This window comes from Syngnathoides biaculeatus, chromosome 7 (genome assembly GCF_019802595.1).
Source record: "Syngnathoides biaculeatus isolate LvHL_M chromosome 7, ASM1980259v1, whole genome shotgun sequence".
NCBI lineage: Eukaryota > Metazoa > Chordata > Actinopteri > Syngnathiformes > Syngnathidae > Syngnathoides > Syngnathoides biaculeatus.
In genome coordinates this window covers 5,105,132-5,119,337 of record NC_084646.1, presented here as the reverse complement: position 1 = coordinate 5,119,337, position 14,206 = coordinate 5,105,132, and the positions used below count along the sequence as shown (strand labels likewise).

The 14,206-nt window shown below is 46.2% G+C and overlaps 1 protein-coding gene across 4 annotated transcripts in view; it reads right to left on the bottom strand.

The window, feature by feature from the left end:
* Positions 1-14,206, bottom strand: part of dab1a (DAB adaptor protein 1a) — a 289,271-nt gene that overhangs the window by 141,295 nt on the left and 133,770 nt on the right. For 3 of the 4 annotated variants that reach the window (XM_061824249.1, XM_061824251.1, XM_061824250.1), the window contains one exon: positions 298-357. The gene's annotated coding sequence lies outside the window, so the exon portion shown is untranslated. Of the gene's footprint in view, positions 1-297; positions 358-14,206 lie in introns of those variants that run through there. The other variant, XM_061824254.1, reaches the window with a different exon arrangement.

Sequence of the window (14,206 nt, the reverse complement as noted above, 5' to 3'; positions counted from 1 at the left end):
CTCGGGAAAAAAATTGATTGAAATACGGCTTTCGTTACTATGACGACCAAGGACGGCACCAGACCGCCGGGACGAAGCGAGGGCTACGCAGGGGTTTCCGAGTTTGCTGCTATATTTAGCGACGGCGTGATTGGAGACTACAAGACTCCCTACGGAGCGGCAGATGTTCGCCGCGTCGTGTCCGGACTGCAAACGAGCGCCGCTTGCGCCAAAAGCTGCGATCGCGGGCTAATTCGGCCACGTCCGGCATGAACTTTTAGCGCCCCCCACCCCACCCCGCTTACGGACCGAACCCACCTGGGCCTCAGCACACCTGGTGTCCATGTCGGAGCTCCTCGACGGCGGGCAATCGTGCACCTGCGGGATAAGCAGAGGGGGGGGGGGGGGGGGCAAGACATTTTGTAAAAAAAAAAAAAAACACTCGTCAGATAGCCCATTAGGGCGACATTACAATAGCGGTGCGCGCGAGACTCTCATTTTGTGTCTCTCGACGCCATCGGGAAGATGAGATCATTACCTGTGACTGCGAGGCTAATGTAGCACAAAGCCGACAAACACACACACACAAATGGATGAGGCTAATGCGAGCGCGCTTCGGGAACAAAAACCCGAGACGACCGCGGGGGCTCGTCTCCGTTCGGACCCCGTGACGGGTGCCATTTTTACAAGCGGCGTGGGCGAGATGACAAGAGACAACAACGGCGGGACGGGAATGAAACCCTCCGTTCTCCGCCTCGTCAATGGCGAAAGCAGGTGCGGGCGTGGCGCGCCGCGCCGAAATTAGCTTGTTAGTGGACTTCGGGATTGATAAGTTAATATCTTTTGTTTGTGTCTCTGTCTTGGGCGGGACGGTACACTTATGGTGAATACGTCTCACTCACTGATCTGAAATTCATCAGAAAAAAATTAAAAAGTTGTTAACCCATTTTTCGGAACCAAGGAGCAACCATTCAGGATGGATGTATTGGGCTCATTGCCACCACCTACAGGACTGGATTGGAACGGAACCAACTGCGTCTGGCAACTCTTTTCGATTAGCCGACTTCTGTACGAACATCCATCCATTTTCTTCACCGCTTATCATCACAAGGGTGGCGGGGAGTGCATTAGTCTATCCCAGCTGTCAAACGGGCAGGAGGCGGGTTACACCCTGAACTGATCGCCAGGCAAACAGCTGGACTCACAATCACACCTATGGGCAATTTAAAGTGTCCAATTCATATCGCATGTTTTTGGAATGTGGGAGGAAACCGGAGTGCCCGGGGGAAACCCACTCAGGCACGGGGAGAACATGGAAACCCCACACAGGCGGGGCCGGGATCGAACCCGGCTCCTCAGAACTGTGAGGCTAATGCTTTACCAGCTGATCCACCGTGCTCACAATGTACGAACATGTCCGTGTGTAATGTCCAAGCCGCTTATCCTCACGAGGGTTAAGGTGGACTTCACCCTGAACTGGTTGCGTCTTTTTTCTATATTAAAAAAAAAAATTACTTGAATAAAAATAAAATCGAAAAAATATATTAAAAAAAATAAACTTGACAGCATGATGACGAATTGTGTAAAAAGTCAAAATAAATTCAAAAAAATTCAAAATATTATATCAGGGTGGCACGGTGGATCAGCTGGTAAACCATTTTATTGCAATATGTTATTACATATATATAAAATACGTATTAAAATTTCTGTGTGCATGCACGAACCTTTAAGAGGCGGAGCCTGGTGTGGTGTTGCGTGACACGGGCGAGTCTGTGTGCGAGTCTCAAGATGTGAGCAGTGGTCAACAGCATGGCATTACAATAAACGCATGAACTGTAATAATAAAAAAATTAAAAACCACTGTTCTCAAACGAGGGCGGCACGGTGGATTAGTTTGTAAAGCGTTGGCCTCACAGTTCTGAGATCTTGGGTTCCATCCCGGCCCGCCTGTGTGGAGTTTGCATGTTCTCCCCGTGCCTGCGTGGGTTTCCTCCGGGCACTCCGGTTTCCTCCCACATTCCAAAAACATGCAACATTCATTGGACACTCTAAATTGCCCCTAGGTGTGATTGTGACTGCGATTGGTAGTTTGTCTTCATGTGCTCTGCGATTGGCTGGCAACCAGTTCAGCGTTTACCCCGCCTCCTGCCTGTTGACAACTGGGATTAGGCTCCAGAATTCCCCGCTACCCTCGTGAGGATAGGCGGTGAAGAAAATGGATGGATGGATATATTATCAAGTCTTTTTTTCCCCCCATTAGGGGAGTTCAACGTAAAGACGTAGATGAGAAATGGCAAAATAAATTAGTTGTAATTTCCCAGTGTACGTTTTTGCATTTCAGGGTGCGGGGGGGGGGGGGATGCAGCGACTCCGCTTCCACCACCACCCACTTCGAAATTGCCTTTTTCAGTTCCATTTTTTTTGTTTTCGTTTCTACGTTCATAAACTTAACCATCATTGCCAAGGCGCAACGGAATTAACCAAGTCGTTTACAAAAAGGTGCAACATCTCCCTTTTCGTCTTGTCGCTCGCCCTCTTCTTCACCCTCGCCAACGTGAGCCCACACGCGACGCGGCCCCTTTCATAATCATGTTGCAATCATGCGGCATGCGAAGCAGCATATAGGAATATTGAATCGCGAGTGCACATTAATTCCCGGCAAAGAAGAATATGAGATGAATTAATCATGGCTGACGAGGTTGTCTGGAGTCTTGTCCTTTCTTCTCATCGGCGGCCATGACGCGCTGCAGGATATTGGCGGCGGGCGAAGGCAGATTCAAGTACAGGACGTGGAACATATATTTTAAATGTGCACTTACAGTACATCATACTGTACGTGCACTTCCAAGCAAAGACTATGTTATAGCGCATGTTCAATGTACTGCACTATATTTATACAGGATATGAACATACTCTAGTAAAGGGGTGCCCAGACTTTTTTTTACCCCAAGATCTACTTTTCAAGCAGCCAGCCTCTCACGAGCAACTGACAAACGGGAGTGGGTATCCTGGAATTTTAAAATTACCCGCCATCTCATCCTGCACTTTGTACTTTGGCTTCAGACCAGACCTTTCCCACTCGGAAATGAGAAAACCTCGTCCAGTTTAACCACTTTTTCTTCAATTATTCACATACTCCGACAGTCATTGCATCTTAAAACAACAGCATTTCTTTTTTAACTTTCTCGATTAATAGCGAACGTAAACATAAGCAGCATGTCTAGCTCGTCTCTGCTCTACGTTGCCCAGACTGTGTTGCTGACTAAAGCAGCGGTGGTGGACGCTGTCATTCAACATACTGATGCGCTGCGTAAGTACTGTGTGTTTCTTTCGGCTTGTCCCTTTCGGGGTCGTAACATTTGTAATTATGAGTTTACGTGTTTAAGAGCGCAGGGGGGTTGTAAGGTAAAGTAGGAAAAAGAGTGTGCGCACAACACAGAATATCTGACACTGCATCAGCGGTACACAATTACGCACGCGTTCAGTTTAGAGGGAACATTGGCTGACGTCGAACAAGACTGTCGATTGCGATCGACGCATTGAGTACTCCTGGCCTAAAGCAAAGTAGGAAGTAAGGAAGAAAGGTATGAATAACCCCCCAAACTAAATTGGTCTGTACTTCACAGATTTCACCTATTGTGTGGTTGGTCCGGAATCTAATGCCCTCCATTTTTTGTTGGAACGCGGTCCCGCAATCGACCAAGACTGCTTTGCGATCGACGCATGTGAGCACCTCTGCTCTAGTAAATACGCCATGCATGTTCCATTTCGTATATTATGTATTACATACAGTCAGAGTCATCAAGCCTGAATTAAAATTTTAAGATAGGGCGAGGGTTCCAAATTAAATTTTCAAACCATATTGGTGTTTCGAAGCAGAGCATCAGGCCTGGTGTAGGACTTCAAAAGTACGGTGAGAAATTGGGGATAGAGTTTCAAGGTAGGGTTTAAAACCAGGGTTAGGGTTCGGAATCAGGGTACGAAGCCTGAGTTAGGGATTCCGACAATGGTCAGGGTTTCAAGGCGCGTTTAAATCCACGGTTAGCGTTTGAAATCAGAGTCCCAAGCCTGAGTTGGGGACTCTGACAAGGGTTAGGGTTTCAAGTTAGGGTTTCAAACCAAACTTGGTATTTGAAGTCACTGTTAGGGTTTTGTATTTGAGTTTCGAGCCAGGTTTTGATTTCAATTTAGGCTTTAAAGCATGGTTTGGTTATGAATTAGAATCATAAACCAGGTCAATGTTTCAAAGTAAGGTTTATAATCTTGGTTAAGGTTTGAAACAGGGTGGAAAGCCGGGATGAGGGTTTCACACGAGGTTTGGGGTTTCAAAGCCCCGTTTCAAAATCAGAGTCCCGATCGAGGGGTTGAGTTTCAATGCATCGTTTCAATTCGGGATTAGGGTTTCAAAGACCACCGACTTAATGCAAGTCGAGCGGGAGGCGAACCCGGGGGCGGAGTTTCAGAGTCATGATAGCGATGTGATCGTTTAACAAGAATCACTCGTCTCTTCTTCATCTTTGCGCCGCGTGGCGCTCCCTCTTAAACCCGCCAGTGGCCTCCCGCTCGCGCCTAATAACCAATGATGAGTCCTCCACACTTGAGCACCCTCTCACCACACACAACACACACGGTGGCAGCCATCTGCAGGGCAATTAATCGCCGCGTCTACCGCGCAGAGAAAGCAGAAGAGCAACCATATGACTGCGCGATGGCAGCGGCGGCGCTGGAGCAGGGCCCGAGCAGCCAGGATTACGGTTTCAAAGAAACGCTTTAAACCGGCGGTGAGATTTCAAAGTTGGGCTTTAACACGGCGTTGGGGATTCATTTAATTTTTTTTTTTTTTTTTTTTTTTACAGTTCCTAACTGATTTTAGGATTGAAGACGAGGGTTGTGGTCTGAAATTCAGGTTTCAAGCCAGCGTTGTGTTTTCAAGGTAAGCTTTAAAGTCGGAGTTAGGCTTTATGACACTGGCACAGTTTGAAATAACAGGACTAGGCTTTTAAACAAGGGGTTGTAGTTTAAAACAAAAAGGTAGAAAAAGTATAGTTTCTACTAGAATAAATGGATTTCATCAATGCTTATGGTTTCAAACTTCTTTTCCTTTCGGCTTGTCCCGATCAGGGGTCGCCACTAACACCCACAGTCTTCATGTCCTCCCTCACCACATCCATCAACCTTTTGTTTGGTCTTCCTCTCGCTCTTCCATCCTCAGCACCCTTCAACCAACATACTCACTCTTTCACATCTGGGCATGTCCAAACCGTCGAAGTCTGCTCTCTCGAACCTTGTCTCCAAAACATCCAACTTTTGCCATCCCTTTAATAAGCTCATTTGTAATCCTATCCGACTTGCTTACTCCGAGCGAGAACCTCAACATCTTCATTTCTGCCACCTCCAGTTCTACTTCCTGTTGTTTCTTCACCGTCATCGTCTCTAATCGGTACATCATGGCCGGCCTCACCACCGTTTTATAAACTTTGCGCTTCATCCAAGCGGAAACTCTTCTGTCACATGGAACACCAGACACCTTCCGCCAACTGTTCCACCCCGCTTGGACCCGTTTCTTCACTTCTTTACCACACTCTCCATTGGTCTCTATTGTTGACCACGAGTATTTGAAGTCATCCACCCTCGCCATCTCTTCTCCCTGAAGCTTAAGCTATACAATTTTATGTAATTGCTGAAAAAAAAAAAATATTCCAAGAAATAATGTATCTTTATTCATCTATTTATGCCAGGGAGGCACAATGACAGACAGAACAAAAAAATCCACTTCTAATCGATGGCAGGAAGTACATATAGTCATTAATCGATCCATTTCTGGTGACATTTACTTTTGTTGGCGTGCGGTGGGATTTTTTAATTGTAAAATATGTGCCTTTGCTCTATAAAGGTTGGAAATCACTGCATTCAAGTATAGTAGTAGTAGAAGTAATAGTAGTGTTTCAAACTAGGTTTCTGAAATAAGGGTTCCAATCCAGGGTTAGGGTCAGGTCAGTGTTTTAAATTGATGTTAGGTTTTCAAAGTAGGGTCTCAGGTCATCGTTAATATTTCAAATTACAATTCCAAAACAAGGTTAGGTCTACAATGATGTGTTCATATGTTAGAAACGCAGAAACGTACAAACGCCGACAACAGAGAGCTCCGTCTTCGGCCGAGGAGCGAACGGTATCCCGCCGCGATGCAGTAAGCGAAGGCCGTGCCGGCAGCTAACCCAAATGGCGCTCCATTTTCCCCCCCTCAGAAAGAAGGATGAGCTGCAGAATGAGGGCACGCACGGACGGGTGGAGGTATGACTGAGAGTGGGAATCATAAAGCCGGAGTGGACGCGGGGTGGGGGCGGGAAGACACATGACCACGCCGCCAGCATACTGATGCCGCGGGCGGCCCGGCGTGTCGCGTACTGGCTGTGCCTGTTTCCATTATTAATTTGCCAAATCGAGGGATTGCGAGGCGAGGCTATCATTTTCGTGGTGGTATCAACGCTTCCTAGTCTAAAACAAAAAGCGGATAAATAGCCACTGAAACAAAAGGAATAAAGTGAACAGTTTCCAGTACTGGCGATTACTATATGTTTAAAAGTTTGAAACGTAAAAGTGTTTGGTAGAGGTTAAGAGGAGTGCGGGGAAGATTAATCAGTCTGCTATGTAAAAATATGTATACAAAAAAATTTAAAAAAATGAGGTCACTAGCACGGTGGTGCATCTGGTTAGATTGTTGGCGTCACAGCTCTGAGGACCGGGGTTTGAATCCAAGCCCCGCCTGTGCTCAGTTAGCATGTTCTCCTCATGCCTTGCATGGGTTTTCTCCAGGCACTCTGGTTTCGTCCCAAATCCCAAAAAACGTGCATTGATTGGAGACTCTAAATTGCCCCCTGGTGTGATTAAGATTGTGACTGTTGTCTGCCTCCATGTGCCCTGCGATTGGCTGACCACCGGTTTCGGGTTTTGCTCCACCTCCTTCCCAAAGATAGCTGGGATAGGGTCCGGCACTCCACTCTTTCGAGGATAAGCAGCTCAGAAAATGGATGGATGGATGGATACGTGGTCACTATTTTGTGGATTTCTCCTATTGCAGGGGGTTGGTCTGGAATGCCAACCTCGCAAGAAACGAGGTAACCCTCTAAAATTAGTAATTGAAGCAAGCGTTCGGGTTACAGTTCAAAACAAGACTGCGTCTTTCAAATTAGGGTTTCAAGCCTCGGTTACGGTTTTCAAACAAAGGTTATGGTTTGAAATTGGGATTTAAAACCAGGATCGGTGTTTTACCTTAAATAGCGTTTGAAGTGAGTGGTTCAGATAAAGGTTTGAAGCCAGGGTTCCAGTTTGAAGCTTGGCATGGGGTGTGAAATTTTGTTGGGGGGCAGTCACAGTATCAGGAGAAAACCGGCACATTCCGCAATGGATTCAAACCTGGATCCGCTGACTGTGAAGCAGACCTGACAACAACTATGTGCCTCAGGCGCCAGGATTTTATTGTGCAAGTAAATGTAGTTGATAGTCTCACGTTGCATCTCAGTAGGAACTGCAACTCTTTCCTTGCCCTTTTCCAAGTCACAAAGGTCTGAAATGTCCCAACTTTATTCAAACGCAGCATCGGGAATCTCTGGAGACATCCGGGCAAATGCTTTAATGCAGCATCCTGCACAAACAAGCACTGCAGGACTGTGATCAGACACCTCCTGGGCCCGGCTGCTGAATAACTGTGTCTGAAAAGCGCGTCTGCCGAACCGAGCTTGTCCGCGGCCATTTCCCCGCTCTTAAATCTCAGCGGGCCCACTGCGGAGCAGGCGGCGCGGCACATTCCATTAATGTAAAGTGGGGATTGAAGGCCTGTAATTTATTGGCTCTGCAGCCACCAAATACTCCCCCTGACACCTTCAGCTTCCTCTTCCGGGTTTGACTGGTCTGCCGGTTAGGTGCAAGGGAACGCGAGAGAAACTCGCATTCATGAACTTATTCTTTTCCTTTCGGCTTGTCCCGTTAGGGGTCGCCACAGTGTGTCATCTTTGCCTACCTTGTGCATCCTCCTCTCTAACACCCGCTGTCCTCATGTCCTCCCTTACAACATCCATCAACCTTTTCTTTGGTCTTCCTCTCTCTGTTTTGCCTGGCAGCTCCATCCTCAGCACCCTTCTACCAATACACTCACTCTCTCGCCTCTGGACATGTCCAAACCATCAAAGTCTGCTCTTTCTAACCTTGTCTCCAAAACATCCAACTTCGGCTGTCCCTCTAATGAACTCATTATGAACCTGTTCACACCAAGCGAAAACTTCAACATCTTCATTTCTGCTACCTCCAGTTCTGCTTCCTGTGATTACTTCAGTGCCACCGTCTCTAATCCGTACATCACCACCGTTTTATAAACTTTGCCCTTCATCCTAGCGGAGACTCTTCCGTCACATAGAACACCAGACACCTTCCGCCAACTGTTCCACCCCGCTTGTACCCGTTTCTTCACTTCCTTACCGCATTCACCATCGCTCTGTATTGTTGACCCCAAAATTTGAAGTCCTCCATCCTCGCCATCTCTTCTCCCTGGAGTCTCAGTCTTCCCCCTCCACAACTCTCATTCACGCACATATATTCTGCTTTACTCTGGCTAATCTTCATTCCTCTCCTTTCCAGTGCGTACCTCCATCTTTCTAATTGTTCCTCCGCAAGCTCCCTGCTTTCACTGCAGATCACAATATCAGCTGTGAACACCAAGGAGATTCCAGTCTCACCTCGTCTGTCACCTTATCCATTACTACTCCAAACAGGAAGGGGCTCAGCGCGGATCCCTGACGCAGTCCCACCTCCACCTTAAATTCTTCTGACACACCTTCGGCACATCTCACTGCTGTTCTGCTGCCCTCATACATATCCTGTACTATTCTATCTATATTTCTCCGCCACACCAGACTTGCGCATGCAGTACCACAGTTCTCCTCTCGGTACTCTGGCATAGGCTTTCTCTAGGTCTAGAACGCTCATTCATAGACATCACCAGAAACATTTTCAGGTACTGAAAATGTTTGACTCTCTACATTTCTACCTCATCAAAAATAAACAAAAAAAAAAAACTTTTTCCAACGTCTGCCAATGATGACAAGAATACTATTGAGTTTGAAATAAAAATCTACCCAAGATGAGCAGCATAGCGTAGAATTACTCGGGCAATTGCCTGCCTGTTATTAATGCTGAGGTGGGGGGGATTAGCGTTGCTTGGGGGGTGGTCACCCATCCTTCACTGTTAATTATTGAGGCCATTTTCTTTGTGCGTGTGTGTGAGTGTGTATGAGTTAATTATGAGTGTAATTTATGAACAGTTGCAGCCAGCTTCCCTTTAGTGAGGCCAATGGCTATCCTGGGGAAATAATACAATATTGTGGATGTGCGTGCGCGACTTTAACTAGTTAGTAAAGATGTCGGGAAAATTATGTCCTTTGCTACTTGAAGATTTTTACACTGGTAGTTGTGCAAAATCAGACGGATTCTTGCTAATAAAAATCAAGTTTCTTCGAACTTGATCTCCAGTGTGCAAATGATAACGCTTTAAGTGACCTTGGCTCGCTTGGGTCGTAGCCATTCAAAACCCTTCTGGCTCATCATCACACATCTTGAAGAAAATGCTCCCCCCTGGCCGAAATGGCAAAGAAAAGTGTTCCAATTGGTCCAATTTTGTCCTCCGCTATTCTGGTGTTATAGCCATTTTCAATCAGGAGTCTTCTCACTCAGGCATAAGAGAGAAAGAAAGAAAAAAGCCAGTTTGAAGAAAATGGATGCCCCGTGGCCAAAAGGCAGAAAAAGTTGAAATGTGCGTTCGACGTTAGCCATTTTGTGTTGTGCCACCCATTCGTTGATTAAGGCGCGTGTGTCACTGGATGAATGCGAGCTTTTTCAAGTGTTATGGGCAACGTGAGGACTTGGTTTTGCTCAATGGGTTGTTTTCACTGACGCCACATTTTTTGCTGAATTAGCCACACACCACTGCGCGCCGCCGTTTAACCTCTCCACCTAACGCGTACCAGTGTGGAAGTCTCCGGAATACTCTAATTTACTGTTTGTGTTTTTGTGTTTCACGGGCGTCTCGGGACTCAAAGTACACAAGAGAAAACTTGCTAACCATCAGAGAGCCGTCTTCTGATTTTTTTCGATAACTCTCGCCAATTTGCTGAAGCTTTTTCCAGAGTTGCTAGTCAGCGCGCTCTTCAAAGCCTCGTGATCCGGTACACAAGTCCGGCTGCGTAAGCGGGGGACATCGTCTGACGCTTCCGAAGAAAGACTTTGGACGTTCTGCGGCTCTGTGCTTCGCGGAGACTTGGCTTTGTGGGCGATTGCCCGACGCTGCTATCACGCTGCCCGGTCTCAACTTCCATTGTGCTGATGTGTCGCTGAGGTAAGCTAACAAGCTTAAAGTTCCAATGTCATGAAATAAATTCTTTAGTATGTTATTAATGAAAAAAAACGGCAGCTGACATGGACCCATGCGTTTTTTCACCGCAAAGCGTGATTTTGACGTATACAGCATTTTGTAACTCCCGCCATGAAAATGGGTGCAAATGACAGGTAGGTGTGTATATAGCTCCTAAAAAAAAAAAAAAAAACAAACAATAGTTGGGGGAGGCGTAATCCATAAATCAGTGTTGCTAAATGTGTCGATTTGTGCATCAGAAGGCTTCCATGCAGCATCCGCTGAAGGACGGCCGCCGCAGGCCTTGTGGATCGCTACCGGGCTTGTTGACAAGGCCGAGCCTGCTGTCGGCCTTTTTGACAAGCCCGAGACTCTGCCGGCTTGTCGTCGCGGTGGCTCATGTTCGCCGCGGGAGTGGGCCTTTATCACTGCCGCGCGGAGGTGGATAGGGCGGGGAGGTGGTTTGGTCGTGATCCGCATATCATCTGAATACAAAAACATCTAAAAACAATAGGCTAATATTGCCCCCGGACACTTCACTCGGGTATGGGATGTTTTCTTCGAAAAGAACTTCCGTGTCTGAAGGGGTGTGTCCTACAGTAGGGCCCGCAGCGTGTTTTCAATGGCGAATGTCCGGCATGATGTCACGGACAGTAAATGCAGCCAATATGGCGGCCACTTGGATGTCGAATGAGACTTCCGCAACTTTGCGCATGGATGACTCGCTCTCCGCTCACTTATTTTTTCTTGTAGGCATTTAAGTGAATAATCTTATATGTATTTTTCATTTCAATATCTATTTTAGAATGTTTTTAAGGATAACATTAGACCTTTAATCAATACTCTTTTCAGAAGGCCAACATTACAGTTAAGATCCTTTTTTATTAGTCACTTGAAAGATCTGAGGATTTTGTGAAATACTGGATTTGTTTATTCTTTTGTCTTTCTGAAATTGTCATCGCATTTTAAACATAATAAACACTTCACTTTGCTTGTGGTGAACTAATATACAGGTTTTACCTCTTGAAAAAAAAAAAAGAATAAATGGAGGTTGCCTCGATATTAAAAAAATCGTATTCCAACGTCGTTTTCCGTGTTAGCATACAAGTAAGTGCACCTCCTTTGTGATTTTTGTCACGTAGAGTAAAAAAATCAAGTGCACAATACTGCGCCTTTGTGACGTAGTCTTGAGTCCCATGATATGTGTATGCCACGTAGCCTAATAGTCAGTCTGGATTTGATGTGCTGTCGATCACGTCTTCAATAATTGCGGCTAGAAACATGTCGTCCACCTCGGCCATGTATGAATAACGGACGCTCAGGGATCGAAAATGGCCGCCGACGGGTGAAAACAACCGATAGCATTTTTGAGATCTTTTCGGGAATGAGCATGAATGAGCTGCCTTCAGCTGGAGCCACTAAACGCCGTTCGAAATTCAAAACAATGTGATCACGCGCAGTGTTTCTTTAATTAATTTCCTCCCAGCTTGCGTCGTGTCATCTCTCAATTCCGTTCGTTTTGTGTTTGTTTTCTCACACGAGGAGCGCTTTTGGCCTATTAGCAAATATGACACCAAGATATTTCGGCGGGGAGCTAACGAACGTTAATGAACAGCCTCTTGCGCGGACGCTTAGCCTAGCATTTAGCCTAACGCCGCGCTAACAACCGCTGTCATGGGAACGCTAACGAACGGCAGCTTAAGAGAAAAATAACAAAATCGGGTTTAATGAGAGCTCCGAGATGAAACGCACACAGACGCACACATACACACGCAAACTGTGACAGGCTCTTGTGCTTCGAATCTAATTAGACGGGAAGGAGTGCATGTGGAGAATGAACTAAGTGTCCACGTCAATACGCCATTGTGAGAGTCTGTCTGGACCTCGGAGCTCTATGGAGGAAGAGGAAGAGTCGGGAGAGACAAATTAGAGAGAGGCCAGAACTCGGAGAGCGGCAGAGAAGAAGAAGAATGTGCTGCAGTGACAATGAAAACATACTGTAATAGCGCCTGTCTGACTATGACAAGTACAGTACGTGCGAGTGCGAGAGGCGGCGAGTGTGTCTTGTTCAGATGGATGTGAACCGATGGACCGATTACTACCCATACGGAGAAAAAAAAAAAAAGATATGGTTCAAATAAAAAGGTCTTAACGTGAACTACCCACCTTTTGGCGATTCACCGTTGTATGAACTCTCACACACACACACGCACGCACACACACACACAAAGTTTTACTGTGTAACCTAACAACTACTTGCTTAAAAAAATAGTAATAATTATATATATCCATCCATCCATTTTCTTTGCCGCTTATCCTCACGAGGGTCACGCGCAGTGCTGGATCCTATCCCAGCCGTCAACGGGCAGGAGGCGGGGTACACCCTGAACTGGTTGCCGGCCAATCGCAGGGCGCAGAGAGACAAACAGTCACACTCACAATCACACCTCGGGGCAATTTAGAGAGTCCAATTAATGTCGCGTGTTTTTGGGATGTGGGAGGAAACCGGAGTGCCCGGAGGAAACCCACGCAGGCACGGGGGAGAACATGCGAACTCCACACAGGCGGGGCCGGGATCGAACCCGGGGCCTCAGAACTGCGAGGCCCACGCTTTCCATCTGGACCACCGTGTCGCCGCTCTTTAATGTTATGACACTAAATTTACATTTTTTACAAGTCATCAAAGACTTAATAGTATTTGATGTTTAGTAGAACATCATGACTGTACAGTAAAGAAAAAAAACCATTTCTCTCTCTTTTTTTTGGGGTGGGGGGCTTTTTGTCTGAATCCCAAAGAAAGAAAAAAACAAACCAGAAAAATTATGATGATCCACCGTGCTGCCAATAATTATATATATATATATATATATATATATATATATATATAGATATTGATTCCTCTTCCAACAGTACCCCATTCCTAAAAAATGCGGACACTGGCGTATGTTGTTGCGTCACAACCAATACAAAATAATAATTTTATTCAGATTTTAGCTAAATGATATATATATTTTTTTACATCCAATATTTAAAGTGAACCACTTTATTGCATATGTTATTGCATATATATAAAATATGTATTAACATTTCCCTGTGTAATCATGAGCCTTTGAGAGGTGGAGCCTGGTGTGGTGTTGCGTGACATGGGCGAGTCTGTATGCGAGCGTCTAGAAGTGAGCAGTGGTTAACAGCAGGACATTACAATAAATAAAATGAACTGTAATAAAAAAAAAATTTAAAACCACTGTACTCAAATGAGGGCGGCACGGTGGCTCAGCTATTAAAGCATTGGCCTCACAGTTCTGAGGTCCCAGGTTCAATCCCGGACCCGCCTGTGTGGAGTTTGCATGTTCTCCCCGTGCCTGCGTGAGTTTACTCCGGGCACTCTGGTTTCCTCCCACATCCCCAAAAACGTGCAACATTAATTGGACACTCTAAATTGCCCCTAGGTGTGATCGTGAGTGTGGCCGATTGTCTCGATGTGCCTTGCGATTGGCTGGCAACCAGTTCGGGGTATACCCCGGCTCAGGCCTGTTGACAGCTGGGATAGGCTCCAGCACCCCACTCGACCTTTGTGAGGATAAGCGGCAAAGAAAATGGATGGATGCATGTACCCAAACAATTCTATCGTGTGTTCAGCAGCCGATCAACTGATAATTGCCAAAACTGCTAATAGCGATCCAGACATTTCTCAGGATCATTTTGAAAAGTTTTTGCACCCTGCCTTTTCTGGCGTCACGCTGCTTATTGGATCAACAAGGCTTTCTGGAGACAATCAAGCTAGCTAGCAGCCCGTAGCCAACGCTCACCAGTCCACTGCTAGCATGG